Raw genomic sequence first — 26,943 nt, forward strand, 5'->3', positions numbered from 1 at the left:
AGCTTGTGTTCGTGTATCCTGGTGGCTAACTTTCTTCCTGTTTGTTCTATGTGGTGTTTGTGGCAGTCCTTGCATGGAATTTTGTAAATGGGATGTACTGGGTCTTTTAAGTTTGTTAGTTTTTGTTTGAGAGTGTTGGTGGGTTTATGTGCTACTAGGATTCTGAGGGGTCTTAGTAGTCTGGCTGTCATTTCTGAAACTTCTTTGATGTATTGGAAGGTAGTTAGGGTTTCTGGCTGTGTTTGGTCTGTTTGTCGTGGTTTGTTCTTGAGGAATCTGTGGACTGTATTTTTTGAGTATCCGTTCTTCTTGAATACGTTCTCCTCTGTTTTCCGAAGTTTGTCTGTGCTGCAATGTGTAATGGCTCGTTAGAATAGTGTTCTGATACAGCTTCGTTTGTATGTGTTGGGATTGTTGCTGGTGTAGTTAAGTATTTGGTCAGTGTTTATTGGTTTTCTGTATACACAGGTTTGTAGTTCTCCGTTGTCCGTTCTTTCGTCTGTGACGTCCAGGAATGCGAGTTTGTTGTCGGTTTCTTCCTCCTTGGTGAACTTTATGCCTGTGAAGGGTGTTGTTGATAATGTTAAATGTCTCTTCTATCTTGCTTCATTTTGTGATGACAAAGGTGTCATCTACGTAGCGGACCCAGATTTTTGGTTTGATGGTTGGTAGGGCTGTTTGTTCTAGTCTTTGCATTACCGCTTCTGCTATGAATCCTGATAGCGGAGATCCCATGGGTGTGCTGTTGGTTTGTTTGTAGATTATGTTGTTGAAAGTGAAGTGGGTGGTGAGGCACAGGTTCACTAGCTTCATGATGTTTTCGTTGGTAATGTGATTGATGGTGGTTGGTGTGTGTGTGTGATGGTCTCTTCTAAAAGTGTGGTTAGTGTGTCCTTTGCCAGGTCGATGTTGATGGAGGTGAAAAGTGCTGTTACGTTGATTGAGATAATTGTTTTGTCTTCCTCTATTTTGGTGTTTTTGATGATTTTTAGGAATTCCTGGGTGGAGTGGATGGAGTGCTGTGACTCTTCAACTAAGTATTTCAGTCTTGCGTGTAGTTCTTTGGCCAGTCTGTAAGTTGGTGTTCTGGATAGTGAGACTATGGGTCTGAGGGGGTTCCTGGTTTATGGAATTTTGGTAGTCCGTAGAATCGTGGAGTGTTGGTCCCGTCTGGTTTCATTTTTTGGAATTCCGTCTTGTTTAATTGTCTGGAATTTTGTAATTTTCTTAGGAGATATGTAATTTTGTTTCCTAGTTGTGGGGTCGGTTCTAGCGCCAACTGTTGGTAGGTGTGAGTAGTGCATTGGCTTTCTCTGTCCCCCTCCTATCTCTCTCCCCTCTTCCCCCATCCCTCCTCTGTCCAGTCCTGTCTCTACCCCTCCTCTCCCCCCCAAGTCTCTCCCCCCCAAGTCTCTCCCCCCCAAGTCTCTCCCCCCAAGTCTCTCCCCCCCAAGTCTCTCCCCCCCAAGTCTCTCCCCCCAAGTCTCTCCCCCAAGTCTCTCCCCCCCCTTCCCCGTCTCTCCCCCCCCTTCCCCGTCTCTCCCCCCCTTCCCGACTCTCCCCCCCCTTCCCCGACTCTCCCCCCCCTTCCCCGACTCTCCCCCCCCTTCCCCGACTCTCCCCCCCCTTCCCCGACTCTCCCCCCCCCCCCCTCCCCGTCTCTCTCTCCCCCTCCTATCTTTCTCCCCTCTTCCCCCACCCCTCCTCTGTCCCGTCCTGTCTCTACCCCTCCTCTCTCCCCTGTTCTCTCTACTCCCCACCCCCCAGTTCTCTTGTGGCTGAGTAGCTTTGAACTCAATTTGTTGGCAAGTGAAAGGTCTATCATTGGTTTTGAAGTATTGACAGTTATCAATCACCTTCTTGCTGTCACTGAGTGCTGCATCAGTGCACACCCTCCTATCCAGATCATTTGCAATCTGAACTTCAATTACTGCTCCTATGCCCAGTTGTTTACAATGCCTGCTATGTGCCAGGTTACTTGCTTTCAGAACTGCAGCCACTCAAAAAAGAACTGTTTTAAAAACCCTGTGCTTGAAAGAGTGGCTGCAGTTCTGAAAGCAAGTAACCTGGCACCTGGTCTGAAATAAAAAAATCTTTTAAAACCCTGTGCTTGAAAATTTCAGATCTCAGTTTTTAAAAACACAAAAATAGAAATATCCAATCCTTACCAGACACACTTTAAAATCTATCTCTTTCCGCCAAGCTCTTGACAATCTGCCATAATGTTGACATATGTGCCTTGATGTCAGATTTTGCTTCATAATACTCCTGTAGCAATTTATGGTATTAAAAACACTATATAAATACAAATTATATTGTAAGCGTAAGATCTCAGTGTGTCTCTGTGGTTGACTTTATTTTGCTGCTGTAGTGGTCAATGCCAGCTTGCAGTTAGCTCTCAAAACAACATGGAGGGTTCAGTTGTGTTCCTTTTTAGTGTAGCTGCAAAGATTAAACTAAAGAGTTTTGGATGTTTATGGTAAGGGATTTAATGTCTTTGAAGAGAACTTTAGTAATCTAAAAAAAACATATCAGGTATCATTCGGATAGGAAAGAAAGGCTTTTGATTGAAATTCTAGTATCTTATCTTGACATATAGATTCAGTTTCTACCTCAACTGTTCTCAAGATTAAGCTGTCCTGAGCAATTAGTTACTTGATGATGATGGACCTTGCATTGGACAGATCACCAACCGAGCTTTCCCCAGTGTTGCTTGGTCTTTGTGTCACATGTTTCATCTCAATTATGAGGTTTATAAAATTATATTTTGGGAATGGAGCATAAATGAAGGTGTCCTCTAACTTGTTCTGCAGTTCTTGCATGGTTTGTTTTTTTTTACAAATGAAAATAATTCGATTGTTTTACTGAGAAGATAGAATAACTTTTGTATTCATTCACAAGATATGGGTGTCATTGGCCAGGCCAACATTTATTGCTCATCTCTAATTGTCTGTCGGGGATCAAGAGTCAACTACATTGCTGTGGGTCTAGAGTCACATATGGGCCAGATCAGCTAAGACTGTCAGTTTCCTTACCTAAAGGACATTAATGGCCAGATGGGTTTTTCCCTGACAATTGACAATGGTTTCTTGGTCATCATTGGATTTTTAATTTCAGACTTTTTAAAAAAATTGAATTACCTGGCACAGAATGACTTGAACCCAGGTCTCCAGAATATATCCCCCTTTAATAGTCTCGCTGTAATACCATAGCCATGGCGGTATGCACATTAGGATACAATGGCAACAGTCTTTGCTTAACCACGAGTAGACTTTGAGTCTCCTGAGATCGCAGCAAAGTTTTGTTGGATTGTAAGCAGTTCTGTAAATAGTTAATTTACATGCAAGATGAAAGGCAGTTAGGATCAAAGATAGTTCATTAGCATTTCTACATGAACACAAGGCTAATATTTCAAGTTGCCATAGGGAAGAAGGTAAAGGCAAAAAACAGCGATTCTGTGTGTAGAGCATGAGGAGGCACGGGGTGGGGGGAGGTGTGGTGAGGTGAGGAGAGAGAGGTTTGAAGAATTCCTTCTTTACCTTGCATGCTACCATAACCCACTTCAGGAGATAAGGTGCTCTGACATTCACTTTGGATATTTGGCTGGAAGACACAATCTTCAGAACAAGCTTTAATGCTGGTGGTGAATTTAAGAAACTCTAGAAACTGAGGAAAATGGTGACTCAAAGTGTCTGCTGAAAGAAAAGAGTGTCTGGAAAATTATTGGAAACTGGGGGCAACTGTAATCTGCTTGCTAAATGAACCATAATTCTGTGGAGAGTAATATGAGTTATAAGTATACATGTAGAATTTCATTTTCTGCAGCTAAAAGTATAAGTTGCTGACACAAAAAAGTCTTAATTTCTTTTAGTAGATTGTCACAGTGAAGGTTTTAAAATGTAAAATCTTGTTGAAGCATTCTTCAGCTAATGATTATATGTTTGAACTTTTTGGTTGGTCTCTAGAGGATTGTAACAAAATATATTATAGATGTCATGTTGCCTTTTATTGGTCAAGTTTAGCACATCAATCATGATGGTGATGGAGCTGTTCATTTTAATTAACTCAACTAAGAAATGATTTTGCCCAGATATACTCTCCATATGGTGGCTAGGACAGTGTACGTATTGTCAGCTTAGGAGAAGATTGTGTTGTAGCAGCAGTGTTACTGGACTAATAATTCAGAAGCCCAGACTCACATTCTGGGAACATGATTTCAAAGGTAAAATTGAATTCAGTCAGAAGTACTATAATTAAAAGCACGTCTAATGGCAACTATGTAATCAATGTGAATTGATGTAAATATCCATCTGGTTCACTAATATTCTTGAGGAAAGGAAATCTGTTATCCTTCTGTGGCCTACCTGTGACTCCAGACTCATAGCACTGTGGATGACTGCAAATATGGAGTAATCTGAAATGGTCCTAGCAAGCCACTCTTAGGCAGTTAGTGATAGGCAGTAGTGTTGGCCCAGCCAGTGATGTATATATCTTATGAGTGAATATAAAATCCCCCTCAGGTCTTAGAGCCACTGACCTCTTCAATCATTTTGGAACAAAGCCATTGAAATCTAAAATGAACAATACTGACAGTAAAGTTAAAACCCACTGTGCAATGAAAGATAACTGTTGCAGCTGTATTTTTATCATTGCTCTTTTATGTCTATCACATTAAACAGTGTCGCTTAAATCACTCCAGGATTTCCCCAATTATGTTCCAATCTCTGTGTTTCCTGTACGGCATCAGGTAAAACACATTTTCATATTTGGAGACTTGATACTGGTCTCCATTAATATTAAGGCAGCCAGGAACAAAGTGTGTTGGTAGCAGGGATAATGTTTCCACCATTTTAACATTTTGCCTAATTCAGGATTGAACTGCAAAGTGTGTTTATTGTGGTTGCAGCTTATAGCTGTAAGTCATTTAATAATTAAAATTGACACCTGAACGATCCATTCCAAAAATCCAAAGTAAAATCAATGTGAGTACCATATCTTCAACCATAGCTCAATGTAGGAACTCTGAAGTGAATTTTTCAGCTTTTCTTTGCTTCACATGTTCTTGTATTTAAGATTATATCACACTTGACTTCGTATCATTCCTGTTTAATTTGTTAATCAGCCTGGCAGACCAGACTTGAAGGGCTGAATGGAATACTCCTGTTCTTGTGTTTCTATGTTTTACTCCATATTTGCAGAAGTAAGCAGGAAAAAGTTCGACTTAATTGTAAAACCGTGTTGAGGTAACAGGTTGTCTTTTTTGTGCAGGTTGGTGTACTTAGTTACTGTTTTTGTTAAACTTCATTATTGCGATTAAATTACTTTTCCTTAAAGCTGTGGTATGTTTTATACTATTATCATCTCTCCAAAATCCAGGTAACGTGTGAATAAAGTAAATTATCTAACTGAAGGAGAGGCTTGTTTACTATACCATTTATCATGTTACAGCATCCGAATATGATTTATGGTTAACTTATTTCAGTTTTTATTAGTAGAGATAATAATATAGGCATTTGAAGGCATGGTTGCAGTTAATGATACATTATGGTCAAAGCTACAGGAGGGTAATACTACCTGGAATAGGTGACTAGAAGTGAATTACTAAGCTGTAACTTAATCAAGCAATTCAATAACGTCCTTGAATAGTTAATAATTTGTTGCCCCCACGATGATAAAATTACTATCCTGAACAAGCAAGTAGATTATGCTAGTTTATGTACAAATGAATTCTGTTCCACTGTGATCCATATGCTTTAGAGAGTTGGTTTTAAAAAAAATAAGAGTAATTGATACGTGCTCACATTACAAAATTTCACTTAGAAGTGCCTCTCAGGGATCTCTACTGGGACTAAAACTGAAGTGGCAAAACTATGGCAAATGACATTTGATATACAGGAATATGAGGTCATCTATTTGGGCTCAAGGTAGACGAGTGTATTTTCTTATGGGGAATCTGAAACTTGTGAAGAACACGAATTTAGAGGCTATAGAACAGAAATTATCCAGAAGCCGCTGGTTACAAAAATTAATTCTTCCTTCTGAGGTGGTTTCTTGGCATTAATAATAACTTGCTTGCATTCAAACTTGATGGATTCTGAAATGGTGAAGATGTGAATCTGCATTCTCCTTATTTGCATGATGGTAGGTGGTGTGTGGAAGGTTGGGTAAATTATGTTTTTTTTCTGGAGGTTTTGTGCATTCTCAGAAGTTTCTCAATGTATTCAATTCCTTCTCAATGAATCTTCTCCATTTTGGTCAGGTCACAGACCAGGGTTTCCCATTATATTTGAGTGGGGATATTTTATCCCTGAGGGATTCTTTGAGGACATTCCTAAAGCATTTATGCTGTCCTCTTGGGAGTGTCCTCCTGTGACCATTTTGAGCAAAGCAGTTATTTGGGATTTCAGTGTCAGGCATTCGAACATATGTCACAGCAGACCTGATTTTGAGTGATGAGTCCCTTGATGATGGGCAGTTTGGCTTGGGAGCGGGCAATGCTGTTGGGCTGCCTTCCTTGACATTGGTTTTGGAAGATTTTGTGGAAACACTACTTATGGTTCTTCCCTAGTAATTTGTAGAAACTACTGTAGGGCCATCCAAATCTCCAAAACATTTGAGTACATGAGCATCATGGTCAAACGTGAGTTTCAGACCTTTATCCTCAAGTACTCATTTTCTTTGTCAGTCAGCTCAATGTTGAATCGGCACATTGGAAATGACGATCAATTTTGCTGTCTGTCTGCCTTCATGGAGAGGAGGCTTCCAAAATACGGTGTATGGTCCATATTTTAATCTCACTGTTAATCTTAATTGACAGGAATCAGTTGTTTTGCTGAAGAAGCTGGTTCAAAGAGAACCTTAGTTTTCTAGCTAGTTCATGAAAGGCACACTTTCTCATATACATCAATAAAAATGTCGACAATGGCTTGGAGTTACATTTCTGAGGAAATATGCACAATAATATTGAAGCTTTATGACTGAAGTTGGAGTTTTGCTTCTGGTTGAAAGCAGTGTAGGCCTTCACAAATTTGTTTGACACTGATATCAAAGGCTTATGAAATGTTCTGCTTCAGTTTGGCTGTCTTCAGAAATTTGTTACTGTCCTCTGCCTATGTCATGATGACTGGGCAACATCTGGAACTGCCACAGACCCTCTTGGTGAAAGTAGAGGTCAATAAGCTGTGCTATTACACCAACTTTTCAGTTTTCTTGCTGTAATACCCAAGTAGAGAAATTTTACAGAACAGGGAAACTGATCAGTTAATTAAGACTTCTTGAATGTAGGCCTTTTTCTCTGTGGACTGGAATGAAAAATGGTGAAAAATGGCTCTGCTGTGACTCTGTTTAGAGCATTGTGTTCAGTTGTGGGCAGTGAATGTCAGGAAGATATGAGAGGAAGGCCATGGAAAGATTATAGCATAAATTCCTTCCAAATGATACTATGATTTAAAGAGTTGTGAGGACAGATTGGAAATATTAGACCGGTGTTCTCTTTCATTATCAAATACTAAGAGGGAGAGGTAGTAGGGTAGTGTTAATGTTACTAGATCAGTAATCCAGAACCCTATGCTTATGTTTAAAGGGGTTTGAGAACAGATAGATAGCAGAAGTTTCCATAAATACATAAGATGAAAGAGAGTGGCGAAAGTAAATGTTGGTCCTTTAGAGGATGAGAGGGGGCATTTAGTCATGGGATATGATGAAATGGTCGAGGCATTGAATAGGTATTTTGTGTTAGTCTTCACAGTGGAGGTCACAAATAATATGCCAGTAGTTGACAGAGACGAAGGTAGGTGAGGACCCGCACAGTGGACTCGATGGGCCGAATGGCCTTATTTCCACTTCTATGTCTTATGGTCTTATTGACCTGGAAACAATGAATATAATGGAAGAGGCTGTGTTGGGCAAGCTAATGGAGCTAAGGATAGACAATACACCAGGCCCTAATGGAATGCATACCAGGGTACTAAAAGAGATGTCAGGAGAAATAGCACTTTAGATTAGATTAGATTAGTTATAGTGTGGAAACAGGCCCTTCGGCCCAACAAGTACACCGACCTGCCAAAGCGCAACCCACCCAGACCCATTCCCCTACATTTACCCCTTCACCTAACACTACGGGCAATTTAGCATCGCCAATTCACCTAACCTGCACATTTTTGGACTGTGGGAGGAAACCGGAGCACCAGGAGGAAACCCACACAGACATGGGAGAATGTGCAAACTCCACACAGAGAGTCACCTGAGGGGGGAATTGAACCCGGGTCTCTGGCGCTGTGAGGCAGCAAGGCTAACCACCGTGCCGCCCATGATTTTCCAATTGTGGTAACTTTCCAAAATTTGCTGAACTCTGGGGCAGTTCCAGCACATTGGAAAACAGCAAATGTGACTCTAATTTTAAAAAGGGTGGTAGAAAAAGGTGGGGAATTATAGACTGATTGGCTTAATTTCTGTAGTTGGGAAGATGCTTGAGTTTATTATCAAGGAAGCAAGGCATTTAGATAAAAATTGTCCCATTGGGCAGACACAGCATGGGTTCATGAAGGCTTAATTAATCTTTTGGAATTCTATGAAGATATTACGAGCATGGTGGACAACTGGTACCCAGTAGTTATGGTGTATCTAGATTTCCAAAAGGCCTTCGACAAGGTGCCGCACGAGAGGCTGCTGCATAAGATAAAGATGCGGGGCGTTACGGGTAAAGTATTAGCATGGATAGATGGTTGCATTTACTAACAGGCAACGTAAAGAGTGGGGATAAATTCTGGTTAGCAATCAGTGTGTAACTAGTGGTGTATCTTGGGGATCAGTGTTGGGACCACAATTATTCACAATTTACATAGATGATTTGGAGTTGGTGATCAGGTGTATTGTGTCAAAGTTTGCAGATGACACCAAAATAAGTGGCAGAGCAAAGTGTGCAGAGGATCATAGATATTTTAAGTGAGTGGGCAAAGGTCTGGCAGATGGAATACAATGTTAATAAATGTGAAATCATTCATTTTGGTAAGAGTAACAGTAAAAAGGACTATAACTTGAATGGTTAAAACATTGCAGCATGCTACTGTGCAGAGGGACCTGGGTGTCCTTGTGCATGAATCTCAGAGCATTGGTCTACAGGTACAACAGGTAATTAGGAAGGCAAATGGAACTTTGTCCTTCATTGCTAAAGGGATTGAGTTTAAAAGCAGGGAGGTTATGTTGCAGCTGTATAGGGTGCTGGTAAGGCCACATCTGGAGTACTGCATGCAGTTTTGGTCTCCTTACTTGAGAAAGGATGTATTGAGGGGGTGCAGAGGAGGTTCATTAGGTTGATTCTGGAGTTGAGGGGGTTGGCTTATGAGGAGAAGCTGAGTAGACTGGGATTACATTCAGAAGAATGAGGGAGGCTCTCGTAGAAACATATAATTATGAAGGGAATAGATAAGATAGACATAGAGAGGATGTTTCCATTGGTAGGTGAAACCAGGACATAGCCTCAAAATTAGGGGGAGCAGATGTATGACTGAACTGAGAAGGAGCTTCTTCACCCAGAGGGTTGTGAGCCTATGGAATTCCCTGCCCAGTGAAGTAGTTGACGTTACTTCAGTAAATGTTTTTAATGCTAAGATAGACTTCTTTTGAACAATGGAGGAATTAAACGATATGGTGAGAGGGCGGGTAAGGGAAGCTGAGGCCATGAGAGGCTCTGCCATTCAGTAAGATCATGGCCGATCAGGCTCAAAGGGCCAGTTCGCCTGCTCCTGCTCCTAGTTCTCATGTATACTCTTATGTTATCTTACTGCAGTGGTAGTGTCTGTACTTTTGAGCTTGGAGCTGGGAGGTATGCGTTCAAGACCCTCTTGCTCCAGAGGTGTATGGTCACATCTCAACAGGGTGGTGAGAAAATATCCAGAAGATTACTGGCTGAAATAAATGAGGTGTTTAAGGCCATCAAAGATATTCACGGCAACAGATCTACCCTTTTCGTAGATAGTACCGAACAAGGAGCCGACCTGAAAATTATAGTTAGGTTGTTCACGGGTGAAGTTGGGAAGCATTTTTTTTCACAAAGGGAAGAAGAAATCTGGAACTCTACCGAAACAAATGAGGATTGACTAGTTTAAAAGAGAGGATTTCATTGAGAGATTTTTAAGGAGTATTTTACATAAGTGTTATTACTACAGGTGCAGTTTTAAATTTTCTTCTATTAGCTGATGAACTGCAGAGATATGCTATATAGGATCTAATTTCAAAATTTACATATTATTATTCACAATAAAGAACGAGCATTCTTGTTTTACCTGTAAATATTCATTATGGTCTGTTCCAATAATTTGTCTTAACAAACATATAATTATGTTCCACCTATGTTCCATGTCATTGCGGTCAGTGCAATATTTCCACACAAGGAATCCTTGCGACCTTTCTCAGCTGCATTTCATCTGCTTGGCAAACAATCATTGACCTGAAACATTAACTTGATTTCCCTCTGCCCAGATACTGCCTGACCTGCAGAATGCATGCTGCACTTTGTTTTTATTTTGGTTTTCAGCATCAATAGTCTTTTGCTTTGCTATTAGTGCTTAGTTTTGTGCTGTTTACCTACTGCTTAATTTATTTCTGATGGAAATCTTTTCAGACTACATTGATGAATTTAATCCCACAACATGCCCACAAGTGATTCATTGTGGATTGATTTTGATGTACTAGCTTTTTTATACTCCAGCCTTTATCTGACTTTACCATTCTAAATTACTGTAGAAATAATAGGTTAGAGGTTGTCTGAAATAAATCAAGGAAAAGCGATTAAGTAATGATCCTACTTAATTTAACCGTATGAGATGATTCAAAGCCATTTAGGTTGTGCAACTTTCAAGCTTTTCATTTTATCCCACTTTCCATTTGTTTGAAAAAATGTGCATTACATTACATTACATCATGTGGGATGCCCTTTAGGAGCAGAATAGGAGAGATAGGTATGAAAGAACAACAGATTTAACAAGAAACATCAGTTCAGAAGTATTTTGTGAGCTGGCTTGAGTTATCTTGAGCTTCATATCACTGTTTTAACCTTTTTTGGAATTAAAATTATGTGGAAGAAACATAGTCATAGTTATGATTTGAATTCACAAATTGTATAGAAAATTATTGATTAAGTGACTAATGAAATATTTTAAACACTTTAGAGTGTTGTAACATAATAAAACTTGTTAAAGCTGCAGTTCATTGTTTTGCTTTTCTGCTAATTAGTTATTGTCATTGAATTGTAGAAATTTATATTTGAAGTGATAATTAGAGTACATTAATAGTACATTTTGTTTGAGAGTTCTGAACTGTCATTGAATTGAAATATAGTTTTCTATAGATAAAATGGGCAAAATGAGTATATTGTAAAGTATATTAGAATAGTGCTCAGTATCTGTGGAAACTGAAGGGAAGAGAGCAGGTATATATGAATGAATATACAAATTAGGTGCCATCATAAGGAATCAGCTCCTTGAGTTTACCCCATCACTCAGCAGGTCATGGTTAATCTGGTTATTTCACATTCCACAATAACTTCCATCACCTTGCTTATTAAGAATTTATACCTCTGCTTTAAAAAGGTCCATTGACTCTGCTTCCCTGCCTTTTGAGGAAGAACATGACCAAAGATTCATGCCCTGTCTCACATCTCTCAATTTCTTCTCATCACTAGTCTGTCAGTTTGTAGGCTAGCATAGTGACACCTTCAGCAGTGGTTGAGATGAACCACTAAGACTCGCAGTTACTTTGCAAGTGAAAACCTTTATTAAATCCACTTGCTGTATGTATTGTGCTAGTGATGGTGACCTCACATGAGTAGAATGACAAAAACAGTCTTTATGATGCAAGCGCTCACAGTGAGACTTCATCATTTGACAGGAAGAGAGGTGAGGCAAATGTTGTTTCTGTTTACAAAATAAATAGGCAATCTGTTCAAATTCTGAATTGTGTGATTGAAGCTTTAGCACTGCATTTCTGCATTTGTTTTTATTTGAAGTGCACTTTTAAGCTCATGAGTGTCTCATGTTTTTACTCCTATTTTCCTGTATTATTTATTATATTTTTAAAAATCAGACAGCTAGATGAACAATATTTGAACAATTGTGCCTCTGCAGGTGTTATATATGTCATTCCCCTGCACTTTCTGCATAGACCTGAACATAATTTTTCCCCATCCATAACCCATTCCTTTTGGAAAAATTACATTTAAATCTACTTCTAAGACTCTTTCAGACAGTAAGTTTCAGGTCATAACAATAAAGTATTTTGGAAGTTTTAAAACGTCTCCTAATCTCTACATAGCTATTGTTTTTTTTTTAATCAGTTATCTTAACTATGTTATCATTCTGGCAATGGAAAAATTTCTTGTCATTTCCTTCAGCAAAACCCTTTTAAATGATCTAAAAAGTCTTCCCTTAACCTTCTGTGATCAAGGGAGAGCTATCCCAGCTACTCTGCTCTCAACCTAACTGAAATTCTACATCTTTTGTAAATTTCAGTAATTCTACTCCGCTTCCTCTTCATGTCCTTGACATCTTTCTAAAGTTTGATCTTTAGAATTGGCCTTGATATTCCAGCTGAAATCTTTATAATGCTCCAGTATAACGTTTTCATCTTCATACACCATTTAGAAATCCCATTACCTTACATGCTTTTTACTCGTCTTATCAACTTATTGCAGGATTTATTAATATTCAAAAGATTTGTACATGTAAATTCTGAGTTTTCTCTGACCCTGTATGTTGTTTAAAATTGTGCCATTTGTTTTATACTGCACCTCTGCATCCTTGTCATTGCTAAATGGTTATCACTGGGAAGAAGTTGAGTGATGTAAACCATGGAGTATATATTTTGTTATGCTATATAACCTGCTTAATCATGTAAAACGAAAGTTATGGTATTTTGCAAGCTTTGTCTCATTGTCTTATGTGTGATTGACTTCAGTCCATCTTTTAGAATTTACTGATTTAAAGATCAAATTTAAATACAGTACGTATTTCCCATATCTTTTGAACCCAATTTTTAGATATTGTTATCAAGATTGTTCATTCTGTCCACTGTTGCATCACCAATTAGTCTCGTCATGCATTCTGTGAAGAACGTGTAGTCACTAAGAGGTTCCCAGACCCAATGCAAAGTAACTAAACTTTTTATTTTCTTTCTTAAAAAAAGAAGTCCTGGCAGGTATCTCATGTCAGCCAACACCTTCTAAGTTGTCCCAGATGAGGCGCTGAACCACCTGAAAAATACACTTGCCTTAGTGGCAACTCTTTAATCTAAGGCACAGTCTCCATTGTCGGATTTGACACGCAGCCTAGACTGATAGTTCTGTTTACTACGAAGGACCTACTTCATTGTAACAGGTACGGTCTTATTGATGAGATATTAAACTGATGTTCTTTCAGCTTGTTCAGTTACATGTCAAAATCCTCCTCCACTATTTGAAAATGTTAAGCAACATTTATCATTTAACTACCACCATGGAAAATTAGACTTTAAGATTGTTGTTTCTTTCAAATCGAGCTCTTCAATGACTGCATAATGCATCAATTTGCTAACATTTATGCCATCTTGAGCATTGATTAAAGATGTGTACTTGATGTTCTCTACCTATTTGATGTAAATACATTGAATGAATTACTCTGTACTTTAACTGAATGTTTAATCAGATTTTCATCAAATAGATTTGAATAGCTTCTTAATTGTTATTGAGAATAAGCATGTATGTCAGTCCTACCACTAAATAGTTTTCTTGATTAGAGTATTGTGGACCCCATGGAATGTTGACATCACAGAATGCTTACTATGTTGAAGGAGGCCATTTGGCCCATCATACCTAGACTGGTTCTATTACCAAGCACCAACCTGCTACCTTTTCTGCATATCGTTTCTGTCTGATTAATCATCCAATGTCCTGTCGAAAGCCTCAGTTGAACTTGCCTCCATGACATTTCCAAGCAGTGCATTCCACTGTCCTAACTACTTGCTGTGTGTAAAAGTTTTATTTCCCATCACCCTTGCTTTGTTTGCACATCATTTTAAATCTATGCTCTCCTATTCTTGTACCTTTTTATTAGCAGGAACAGCATCTTCCTATCTACTTTGTTCATCCACACATGATTTTGAAAACCTTTATCAAATCTCATCTCAGCTTTCTCTCCAAGATGAATAATCTCAACTTCATTAATCTGTCCTTGTAACTGAATATTCTCATCTCTTGAACCATTCTTGTAAGTCACACCCGAGCTTTCTCCAATGCATTCTCATCTTTCCTGCAATGTGGCACCCACTACAGTACACAGTACTCTAGCTAGGGTCTAACAAGTGTCTTGTACCAGTTCAAGATTAACTTGCTCTTGTACTCTGTATGCTTGATAATAAAGCTGAGAATACTGATTGTTTTATTAATTGCACTCTCCACCTGTCTGCCACTTGCAATGATATGTGCACATATGTATCCATGTCTCTCTGCCCCTTCACACCTTTGAGTACCCCCTATTTTATATTGTCTTTCAATGTTCTTCTGACCAAAGCACATCACCTTGCAGATGAGGTTCAATGTACATCCATCTACTCTAATTTATCAAAGTCCTTTTGGAGTTCCACACAGCTCTCTTAACAGTTAGAATTCTTCCAAGTTTAGAGTCTTCTGCAGACTTTGAAATTGTCTCCTGTAGACCATTAATATATATCAGGAAAAGCAAGGGTCCCAATATTTACCCTGGGGTACTCCACTACAGATCTTCCCTCAGCCTGAAAAATATCCACTAATTATTATTCTGTTTCCTATTACTAAGGCAATTTTTTATTCATGTTGTTATTAAAAAGGAGTAATTATAACTTAAGGCATTTGGCTTCCTAATTGGTTTAGATTGTAGACTTACCTGAAGTATGAGTGCTAGAGTTTCCAGTATCGATGTGAATACAGTTATAGATTAACTTGTAAATTCTTTTCCTTTTTTTCATTTATGGATTGTTGGCAATGTTGTCAAGGGTAATGTTTGTTGCCCATTGTAAGGTGGTAGTCTGACACCTGGGTCTGTCACAGTCTATCAGATAGGGAGTTGTAGAGGTGTGACTGACTGATGATGCAGGGATGGCGACATAGATCAAGTGAGGATGTTGTATGACTCAGAGAGTAAGTCGTAGATGATCATGTTCCCATCTACCCAGTGCCCTTGTCTTTCTATGTGGGTTTTGAATTTGCTTTTGAAGAAGTTTTGGTGAGTTAATTGATCATAATGCAGATGTTATATGCTATAGTCATGGTGTCTCAGTGGTAGAGAAAGTAAATGTTTAAGTGGTAGATGGCATGCCAATACGTGAGATGAATTTTCTTCGGGTTAGACACGCTTGAATGTTTTTAAAGCTGCACCTGTCCATGCTTTGAGCTTATGCTTTGTGAATAGTGTATAGGTTTTGTGAGTGAGTTTCTTGCCCCAGAATTCCCAGCTTATGAATTGCTCTTGGAGTTGCAGTATTTTTGTAACTTGGTTAATTTTCTGATAATGGAATTTATGTTGACTCCCAAGGTATTGCTGATTGGAGATTCAGTGATGGTTATCCATTTGTATCAAGAGAAGATGGTTAGTTTTGCTCTTGTTAGAGATGGTCATTATCTGATGTTAGTGTAACCTGAATATTACTTGTAATTCATAAGCTTGTCACATAAATGAAAATAAACTTGAGTCTGGGTGGATTAATAAGGGATGGATCACTATATTGGTGAGAGAGGAGCTTAGATCAGAAAAAAAAGTGTGGAATCTGTTTGAGTGGAAATTAAAAACCAGCAAGGGGCAGCAGACATTGTCTGGACTTATTTATAGGATATGAAATAATGGGAGAGTAGTGAGAAGGTATTAGTCAAAAAGTGAGAGAAGCATAAAAACTGAAAGAACTGCGGAAGCTGTAAATCACAAACAAAAACAGAAATTGTTGGAAAAGTTCAGATCTGGCAGCTTCTGTGGAGCGAAATCAGAATTTGAGAGAAGCATGTTGCATGGATCACATGGTTATCAGAGGTGACTTCAATCTACATATTAACTGAATAAACCAACTCAGCACTAAATGGGTGGCTCATTGGTTAGCACTGCTGCCTCACAGCACCAATGACCTGGGTTTGATTCTCACCTTGGATGACTGTCTGTGTGGAGTTTGCACGTTCTTCCTGTGCCTGTGTGGGTTTTCTCCCACAATCTAAAGATGTGCAGATCAGATGAATTGGCCGTGCTAAATTGCCCATAGTTTTGGGTGCATTAGTCAGGGGTAAATATAGGGTATGGGATTGGGTCTGGGTGGGCTACTGTTCAGAGGGTCACTGTGGACTTGTTGGGCCGAATGGGCCTGTTTTCACACTGTAGGGAATCTAATCTATCTAATCTAATCTAAATCTGTAGAGAATGAGTTTCTGTGGTGTGTAAGGGCTAGTTTTCTAGAGCATATGTTAAGAAATTATTGATCTTATAACAGAATTTTTAGGAATGAACGACCAAATATCATTGAATTTTACATAATGTTTGAAAGTGAGGTAGTTCTTTTTGAAGTAATACTTATAAAATGGATGGGAAAATATGAAAGCATGAGGCACAAATTGGTTAAGGTGAATTTGAAAAGTACATTAAAAGGGATATTGCACACAATCAGTTGATAGTTGTTACTAGGCTATTACATAACTTGCAGCACCTGTGCATTCCTTGTAAGGTGTAAGAATTTGAAAAGGGTCAGCCAAAGAAGGTTGACAAAGGAAGTTTAGGACTGTTAAGATTAACGGTAAAGGTCCCAAGAGTTGCCAGAAATAGCAACAAATCTGAGGTTTGGGAGTATTTTAAAATGCAGCAAAGGAGGACCAAGCAACTGATGAGGAAAGGAAAAATAGAATATGAATGCAATCTAACAAAAAAAACCTAAAAATGGGCTGTAAAAGCTTCAATAGGTATCTAAGAAGGAAATGTTTGGCTAAAACAAATGTGGGTCCATTTCTAGCAGAGTCAGGAGAATTTATATTTGAGAGAAGTAGAGTAATTAATCATTTATATTCTATCTGTTTTCACTGGGAAAAGTACAAGACATCTCACAGAATTAAGTAACTAAAGAGCATGAGGATTTGAAGAAATTTTAATATTAGCAAGAAGATAATATTGTAGAAATTACTGGGGGTGAAAGTAGATAAATCTCCAGAACCCTATTCCACAGCCCGAGTGTTTAAGGGGGGGGCCAGAAATAATCAGTGTATTGGTGTTATTTTGTGGCAGGAATTAATTTATTGGCAAGGATTAATGATTGGCTAATAGATAAAAAGCAGAGAATGGGAGTAAATGAAGTTACTTAAGCCTTGGCAGCCTGTGACTTGTACAGCAAGCATCAGAGCTTAGGGCGCAAGTGTTCACAATATATATCAATGATTTGAATGTGGCAACCAAATGTAATATTTCCAACTTTGTGAATGATATAATCCAAGTAGGAATGTGTGTTGTGAGGAAACAGGAAGATTTAGACAAGCTTAATGAATGTGCAAGAACATGGCAGATGAAGTATAAAGTAGAACAATGTGAATTCGTTCACTTTTTGGTAGGAGAAACAGAGTAGTTAGAGTCTTAGACATGTACAGCATGGAAGTAGATTCTTTCGTTCAACTTGTCTATGCCGACCAGATATCCTAAATTAATCCAGTCCCATTTGCCAGTATTTTGCTCAGCTCCCTCTAAACCTGTCCTATTTGTATACCTATCCAGATGCCTTTTAAATGTTGTATTTGTACCAGCCTCCACTACCATCTCTGGCAACACATTTCATACACACACCACTATCTGTGTGAAAAGTTGCCTCTTGGAATCCTTTTACATTGTTCCCCTCTCACATTAAACCTATGCTGTCTAGTTTTTGACTCCTCCAAGCCAGCGAAAAAACTTTGACCCTATCCATGCCCCTCATAGCCTTATTAACTTCTATAAGGTCACCCCTCATCCTTCAATGCTCCAGGGAAAACAGCCCCAGCCAATTCAGCCTCTCCCTATAGCTCAAACCCTTTCACCCTGGCACCATCCTTGTAAATCTTTTCTGAACCTTTTAAAGCTTCACAATATCTTTGCTTAAATAGTAAGTGATTGGAAAGTATAGGTGTATGAGACAACTTGTCAATAATTAACTGAATTATTCCAAACGTGGCCTAACCAATGTCCTGTGCAGCTGAAACATGACCTCCCAACTCCTGTACTCAATACTCTGACCAATAAAGGAAAGCATACCAAACACCTTCTTCACTATCCTGTCTACCTGTGACTCCACTTTCAAGGAGCTATGAACCTGCACTCCAAGGTCTCTTTGTTCAGCAGCAATTCCTAGGACCTTACCATTAAGTGTATAAGTCCAGCTAATGTTTGCTTTCCCAAAATGCAGCACCTCACATTTATCTAAATTAAACTCCATCTGCCATGCCTCAACCATTGGCCCATCTGATCAAGATCCCACTGTAATCTGAGGTAACCTTCTTCGCTGTCCACTGCACAATTTTGGTCTCATCTGCAAACTTACTAACTATACTCACATCCAAGTCATTTATATAAATGACGAAAAATAGTGGACCCAGCACCGATCCTTCTGGCACTCTGCTGGTCACAGGCCTCCAGTCTGAAAAACAACCCTCCCCCACCACCACCCTCTGCCTTCTACCTTTGAGCCAGTTCTGCAGCCAAATGGCTAGTTTCTCCCTGTATTCCGTGAGATCTAACCTTGTTAACCAGTCTCCAATGGGGAACCTTGTTGAACGCCTTACTGAAGTCCATATAGATCATGTCCATGGCTCTGCCCTCATCAATCCTCTTTGTTACTTCTTCAAAAAACTCAATCAAGTTTGTGAGACATGATTTCCCATGCACAAAGCCATATTAACTATCCCTAATCAGTCCTTCCCTTTTCAAGTACATGTACGTCCTGTCCCTCAGGATTCACTCCAACAACCTGCCCATCACTGACGTCCGGCTCACTGGTCTGTAGTTCCCTGGCTTGTCCTTACCACTGTTCTTAAACAGTGGCACCAGGTTAGCCAACCTCCAGTCTTCCAACACCTCACCTGTGACTATCAATGATACAAATATCTTAGCAAGGTGCCCAGCAATCCCTTCCCTAATTTTTCACAGATTTTTAGGGTACACCTGATCATGTCCTGGGGATTTATACACTTTTATGTGTTTCAAGACATCCAGCACTTCCCCTTCTGTAATATGGACATTTTTCAAGATGTCACCATCTATTTCACTGCATTCTATATTTTCTTGTCCTTTTCCACAGTAAACGCTGATGCAAAATACTCGTTTAGTGTCTCCCCCATCGCCTGCTGTTCCACACAAAGGCCGCCATGCTGATCTTTGAGGGGCCCTATTCTCTCCCCAGTTGCCCTTTTGAACTTGCTTAATCCTTTGGTTTACCACTAATCTTTGCCATGTTGAAAGTTGTTTTTCTTTCAGTTTAGTACAATACTTAATTTCTTGGTTAACCATGATTGGTTTATCCCCTTCCTAGAATCCTTCTTCCTCACTGGGACATATCTTTATTACAAGTTATGAGCTATTTTCTTAAACATCTGCCATTATTTACAAATGATTTTTCTGCTTAATTTCTTTCCCAGTGCACTCCAGCCAAGTCTGCCTTCCATTCCTTTTGTAATTGTTCTTACTTAGGTTTGGAACAGTTGTTTGTGACTCATACTTCTCACCCTCAATTTGAGTGCTAAATTGTATCATGTTGTGGTCACTATTTCTTAGGTGAGCTTTTTTCTCACATAAATGATCAAACCTTCCTCATTAAATGTTACCAGATCCAAAATGGCCTGATTTCTGTTGGATTCATAGTATGTTTAGATTTTATTATCGCGTGTACTTGAGAACAAGAATACAGGAGTAAAATGAAAAGTGTACCGAGTCGTCAATTTATGGCACCACCTTAGGATACAAAAGACAGGATTAAAAACAGAAGCTGAAATAAAAGAAACAGCCTGAAGAAAGGGATGTATACAGATCTCTCCCTTGGCTCTGCCATCAGTCCTCACTGCCAGAAAAACAAAGCCACAAACTCCATCCCTCAGTCTGCGAACACTCAGGTGCCCCGAGTCCCGCAGGTCATTGCTTCTACTGTTAGGTACCCAGTCCTGGCCATATCCTGGGGCTGTGCCCCTGCTGCTAGAACCATGTTGCCATTTTTTGATGTTATCTTGCCTCCAGTGACATCGTCACTGCCATGAGTCCATGCTGGGCCGATCTCGGCAGTGTAGCTACTGCTGAAGTTGCCAGCTCCTGAACTGAGTTGAAACTTGATGCTGGGCCCACCAAGCCAAACCAGCCAGTGATTTGTTCTCGCTTACATTGCTGCTGCCTCCTGGGATTGCCGTTTCAGCAAAGGAACCCACTGCTGCCGACTTCCTGGGAAGGAACCACAATTGCTGCTGCTGATTTTCCAATAAGGGGACCAATGCTACCAAAAAAGGAGTAAATATAACATGAGCGAAAATAAAAGAAAGAGAGAAAGAAGAAAGGCGGATGGAAGCAGATGAGTCTTGTGCTCAGGACCTGGGCATGATTGCTGCGACTCTGGTGCCACCATTTGTTCTAGAAAACAGTCCTGAATCAACTCTACCATGATTTAAACTATTATCTCTGCATCATTAATCTAGTATCTGTCTTACAAATCTAGAAATATAACGACTATGTTATAACATCCATAGGGAGTGTGGCTCAGACCCCCAGCAGCCTGTACCATCCTGAATCCAGCCATTCAACACAACTGATCCTATAGTCTTTAAGCTGTTATGAAGACAGCTTAACTAGAAGTGTTAATTCCTTTTCTCTCTTTTACAGATGCTGTTGGACCTGCTGAGCATTTCCAACACTGTTTTTATTCTACAGTCTGAAGCTTTGTTTTTTTTAAAAGAAAACCTTTCCATAGTTGTACTTTAGATTACAATTTTTGAGTTGGAAATAACATTTGAACTTGTTGATCTCCATTTGTCCTGTTCAAAAACTTATCAATTTCGTTAGGGAAGTTACTAGAAATCAAATAGAGGACAGGAATTCCCAATATCAATCAAAGCGATTTTAAAAAGCATACCATTAACTTAACTGAGTTTCCTTTTAATTTTAATTTTTGTTCAGGTCAATCTTTTATTGATTTTCCTTGGCAAGGTGCAGCTGCTTTTTGCATAGTAACTAGTTAAAATAATCAGATATATGTGATAAATGGGTTTTGAAAGAGTTAATACTTGATTAAATGCAATAATCACCACCTACTACAATGATGTCACAAAGACTTGGTCAGAGAAAAGGAGAAGCTTTTAGGAGACAGATTGAGACTCGCAATCTCTGTAGTAATATAGGTCATTTAGGGTGTTATGGTGGCTCAATGGTTAGCACTTCTGCCACATGGTGCCAGAGAACTAGCCTCAGGAACTGTCTGTGTGGAGTTTGCCCATTATCCCTGCATCTGTACGGGTTTCCTCCCGGAGTCTAAAGATGTTATGTGGATTGGCCATAGGAAATGCAGGGTTACAGGGACAGGGTAGGGGTGTATGTCTGGGTGGGGTGCTCTTCAGAGGGTCAATATGGACTCAATAGGCCAAATGGTCTGCTTCCACACTGTAGGGATTCTATGTTATATGCTATCTATAAATCTGTTGCAGTTGTGCAATAAATTTTATACTGTTTATTCAATAAAACTCGTGTAGTTAGATAACTGCATTGTATGCGAGATCACTTTGGACTTGAAAGAACCCATGCATAGCAGGATACAGGAGAGAGTAAGTACTAAAGTTTGGCAAGGTCCTTCAACAAAACTAAAGTCACTGTCAGGATATTATAATTTTAGAGTGCTGCAATTTAATTTTCTGTTCTTTAGCATATCACGTGTAACATATATTAAGGGTAGACCAATCTTCTGTGAAAGTAAGGTGAAGAAATGAAATTCGGTATTGGTTCCAATTTGATATAAATTTTAATCGTTTAATGCAAGATTTGAAAGACCGGTGCATTTTTAATTCTAGATAATGATTATTGGTCTTTTTGGAATATGTTCCTTCAATACTTTGCTATATCTGGTTCTTGAGTGAATCAGTTGGACAATGTGTCAAAATTGTTGACTGTAGTCTCTTAGTAACAGGATAGAACTTGCCAAAAATAATTATTAATAATTGCCATGTTCTGTGTAAATCTATGCTTTATATGTCAAACACAGCACTATGTTGACAAGAGTGGAATAAGAAAATGATGTTACTGTAAGATGATTAACATTTGCTTATAAAGCATTGAATTAATGTTTACAATATGCCAAGAATTACTTAGTTCTTAAGTACGCTTTACATTTCAATTTCTTCTTGTTGTATACAGTGTACATTATTAAATAGAGTCATAGAAATGTTAAGCACAGAAACAGACCCTTCAGTCCAACTTGTCCACACTGACCAGATGGAGCGGCACGGTGGCTCAGTGGTTAGCACTGCTGCCTCATAGCACCAGGGACCTGGGTTCAATTCCAGCTTCGGGTGACTGTTTGCACATTCTCCCTGTGTTTGCTTGGGTTTCCTTCCACAGTCCAAAGATGTGTAGGTTAGGTGAATTGGTAGTGCTAAATTGCCCATAGTGTTCAGGGATGTGTAGGTTAGGTGCATTAGTCAAGAGTAAATATAGGTAAGGGGGAATAGGACTGAGTGAGTTACTCTTTGAAGGATTGTTGTGGACATGTTGGGCCGAAGGATCTGTCTCCACACTGTTGGGATTCTATGATATCCTAAATTAATCTGGTCACGATTGCCAGCACTTGACCCATATCCTTCTAAACACTTCCTGTTCATTAACCTATCCAGATGGCTTTTCAATGTTGTAAATGTACCAGCCTCCACCACTTCCTCTGGCAGCTCATTCCATACAAGCACCACCCTTTCTATGAAAAAGTTGCCCTTTGGTCTCTTTTAAATCTTTCCCTTCTCACCCTAAACCTATGCCCCCTAGTTTGGGACTACCACACCCAAGGAGAAGACCTTGTCTATTAACCCTATCCATACCCATCGTGATTTTAAAAATCTCTGTAAGGTCACCCCTCAGCCTCTGACGTTCCAGAAAACAGCCCCAGCCTGTTCAGCCTCTTCCTATAACTCAAATTCTCCAACCCTGGCAATATCCTTTTAAATCTTTTCTGAACCCTTTCAAGTTTCAGAACATGGGCTACAAGGGTAGACAGCCTGAGCTGATTTCATTTCTTTCTGTTTGTTGCCAGGCTGTAATAAAGTCAGGAGGTAAAAACAATGACTGCAGATGCTGGAAACCAGATTCTGGATTAGAGTGGTGCTGGAAAAGCACAGCAGTTCAGGCAGCATCTGAGGAGCAGGAAAATCGACGTTTCTTCATCAGGAATGGAGGGAGAGTGCCTGCAGAGTGGAGAGATAAATGAGAAGAGGGTGGGAGTGGGGAGAAAGTAGCATAGAGTACAATAGGTGAATGGGGGTGGGGATGGAGGTGATAGGTCAGATAGGAGGGTGGGAGAAGGTAGCAAAGCGTACAATGGGTGAATGGGGTGGGGATGAAGGTGATAGGTCAGAGAGGAGAGTGCAGTGGATAGGTAGAAAGGAAGATATGCAGGTAGGACAGGTCATGGGGACGGGTGCTGAGGTGGAAGGTTGGAGCTGGGATGAGGTGGGGAAAGTGGAAATGAGGAAACTGGTGAAATCCACATTGATGCCATGGGGTTGAAGTGTTCCGAGGCGGAAGATGAGGCGTTCTTCCTCCAGGTGTCGGGTGGTGAGAGAGCGGCGGTGGAGGAGGCCCAGGACCTGCATGTCCTTGGCAGAGTGGGAGGGAGAATTGAAATGTTGGGCCACAGGGTGGTGTGGTTGATTGGTGCGGGTGTCCCAGAGATGTTCACTAAAGCGCTCTGCTAGGAGGCGTCCAGTCTCCCCAATGTAGAGGAGACCGCATTGGGAGCAACAGATACAATAAATGATATTAGTGGATATGCAGGTAAAACTCTGATGGATGTGGAAGGCTTCTTTGGGACCTTGGATGGAGGTGAGGGAAGAGGTGTGGGCGCAGGCAGGGGAAGGTGCCAGGACAGGAGGGTGGGTGTGGACCTGACCGGGTAGTCACGGAGGGAATGGTCTTTGCAGAAGGTGGAAAGGGGTGGGGAGGGAAATATATCTCTGGTGGTGGGGTCTGTTTGGAGGTGGCGGAAATGGTGGAGATGATTAGGTTTATGCGAAGGTTGGTAGGGTGGAAGGTGAGCACCTTGGGAGGTTCTGTCCTTGTTACGGTTGGAGAGGTGGGGTCTGAGGGCAGAGATGCAGGATGTGGACGAGATGCGTTGGAGGGCATCTTTAGCCACGTGGGAAGGGAAATTGCGGTCTCTAAAGAAGGAAGCCACCTGGTGTGTTCTGTGGTGGAACTGGTCCTCCTGGGAGCAGATACAGCGGAAACGGAGGAATTGGGAATATGGGTTGGCATTTTTGCAGGAGGTAGGGTGGGAAGAGATGTAATCCAGGTAGCTGTGGGAGTCGGTGGGTTTGTAAAAAAATGTCGGTGTCAAGTCGGTTGTCATTAATGGAGATGGAGAGGTCCAGGAAGGGGAGGGAGGTGTCATAGATGATCCAGGTAAATTTAAGGTCAGGGTGGAATGTGTTGGAGAAGTTAATGAATTGCTCAACCTCCTCACGGGAGCATGAGGTGGCACCAATGCAGTTGTCAGCGTAGCGGAGGAAGAGGTAGGGAGTGGTGCCTGTGTAACTATGAACTGTGGGCTATTCTATGTAGCCAACAAAGAGACAGGCATAGCTGGAGCCCATACGGATGCCCATGGCTATCCCTTTGGTCTGGAGGAAGTGGGAGGATTCGAAGGAGAGATTGTTAATTATTAAGGGTGAGGACCAGTTCAGCCAAATGAATGAGAGTGTCAGTGGAAGGGTAGTGTTGGGTACGTCGGGAGAGGAAGAAACGGAGGGCTTGGAGGCCCTGGTCATGGTGGATGAAGGTGTAGAGAGATTGGATATCCATGGTGAAGATAAGGCGTTTGGGGCCGTGGAAACGGAAGTCTTGGAGGAGGTGGAGGGCATGGGTGGTGTCTCGAATGTATGTGGGGAGTTCTTGGACTGGGGGGATAGGACAGTGTCGAGGTAGGTAGAGATCAATTCAGTGGGGCAGGAGCATGCTGAGACAATAGGTCGGCCAGGGTGGTCAGGCTTGTGGATCTTGGGAAGGAGGTAGAACCGGGCAGTGCGGGGTTCCCGGACTATGAGGTTTGAAGCTTTGGGTGGAAGATCTCCTGAGGTGATGAGGTTCTGTATGGTCTGGGAGATGATGGTTTGGTGATGAGGGAGGTGGGGTCATGGTCGAGGGAGCTGTAGGTGGAGATGTCTTCGAGTTGGCGTCTGTCTTCAGCAGTGTAGAGGTCAGTAATAAAGTCAGGAGCTGAGTGGTCTTAGCAGATCCCAAATTTACTAACAATAAACAATTTATTGCTAAGTTCCATTTGCTCACTAACAATTCAACGTTTTAGTGGTGGTGCTGGAAGGTAAAGACCAATTTAACAGGTTCTGTCCTGCCATCAGGAGATTGGCAGCAGTTCAAGTGTAGCAGCATTCTACATGGTAAAAAATTCTATTTATTTAGAAGCCAAACGAGAAGTGAAAAATCACCTAACTTTGACTTTGTTTTGAAAAATACATGAAAATAGACTTCAGATTGACAAAGCTATAGTCACTGACCATTGACTACCTAATGCCAGAAATCCAGCCTTCCAAGTGGAGATAGAGCCCAGTTCTCAGCACCGTAGTTAGGCACCCCCAGGCATCAATCTTAAATTTGGTATACCTTGCTTTAACAATAGGAACTCCAAAAAAAATTGGTGAAGAGCTAAATACCATAGTGGAGTACATCTAAAGACTGGCACTGATTTTTCTCCTCAAGGCAATGAGCAAACTTTGGATTTGATCTCCAACTCAGATTCCCATTCAATGAAGAGATAGTGCAACCAACTTATTCACCAGTGGCCAGTGTTCCTACTGATGTTTAATTCATCGTGATATAATCTCGTCATCTGAACACACGTGGGAACTCAATATTTTATCATCTTGGTTGTTTACTGCACATCCAAGTTTGCAGGCATTCACAAATTTAGAAATTGTCCTGTTCTCCATCTCTATGTTTTAAATTCATTTCAAGACTTTGGTGATGAAGGATGGGGAGCTCCACTATATATTTTCCTCCATTCTAGAAAAAGCAATTCTACATGAACATTGCATCCTTGTTCAACAAAAGGGTGAACTGTGACATTTGTAGGTCAACCTGTGTCATGTCAGTTGGTGCATTGAAACAATAACCTGGGACAAAGTCAACTACTTGAATAAGAATGAGCAAGAAGGAACCACAGCATTGATTTGTTCAGGGCAAAATGTGTTTGACTAATTTGATTGTGTTAAGAGAATAGTTGAGCATATTTGAATGTTATTGTGTATATTGATTCTTGAAAGAGATTTTATAAAATATCATTACAAAAGAGGTAGTAAAATTCAAGTCCATTGGATAAATAGACGTTAACAGCAGTGAATGCAACAGTATTGAAGCTTTTTTTCAGACTGGAGGTGTGTGGTGTACAGTTATGTTTCTAAGGTTCTGAATTACGGCTTGCTGTTTTTAATATACATTAGCATTGAGGATGCAGAGTATAATTTGGCTGCATTTAAAGGGCATCTAGATGGGTATATGCATAGAAAGGGTTTGGAGAGATATGGGCCAAGTGCTGGCAAATGGGACTAGATTAAGTTCGTCTATCTGGTCAGCATGGACAAGTTGGAACGAAGGGTCTGTTTCCATGCTGTACATCTCTATGACTCTATGATCCTTCCTAAGGAGGGAAACCAGAATCGCACACTGTATTCCAGAAGTGGCCTAACCACTGTTCTGTACAGAC

The 26,943-nt window shown here is 40.3% G+C and overlaps 1 protein-coding gene across 7 annotated transcripts in view; it reads left to right on the top strand.

The window, feature by feature from the left end:
- The window catches only part of stk33 (serine/threonine kinase 33), a 196,192-nt gene that overhangs the window by 3,829 nt on the left and 165,420 nt on the right, over positions 1–26,943 (top strand). For 5 of the 7 annotated variants that reach the window (XM_072592337.1, XM_072592332.1, XM_072592333.1 and 2 more), the window contains exon 2: positions 13,180–13,370. The exons of 1 other annotated variant lie outside the window; for it this stretch is intronic. The gene's annotated coding sequence lies outside the window, so the exon portion shown is untranslated. The remainder of the gene's footprint in view (positions 1–13,179; positions 13,371–26,943) is intronic. One more of the 7 variants, XM_072592335.1, reaches the window with a different exon arrangement.

The sequence above is a fragment of the Chiloscyllium punctatum genome, chromosome 22 (genome assembly GCF_047496795.1).
Source record: "Chiloscyllium punctatum isolate Juve2018m chromosome 22, sChiPun1.3, whole genome shotgun sequence".
In the NCBI taxonomy this organism is placed as follows: Eukaryota; Metazoa; Chordata; class Chondrichthyes; order Orectolobiformes; family Hemiscylliidae; genus Chiloscyllium; species Chiloscyllium punctatum.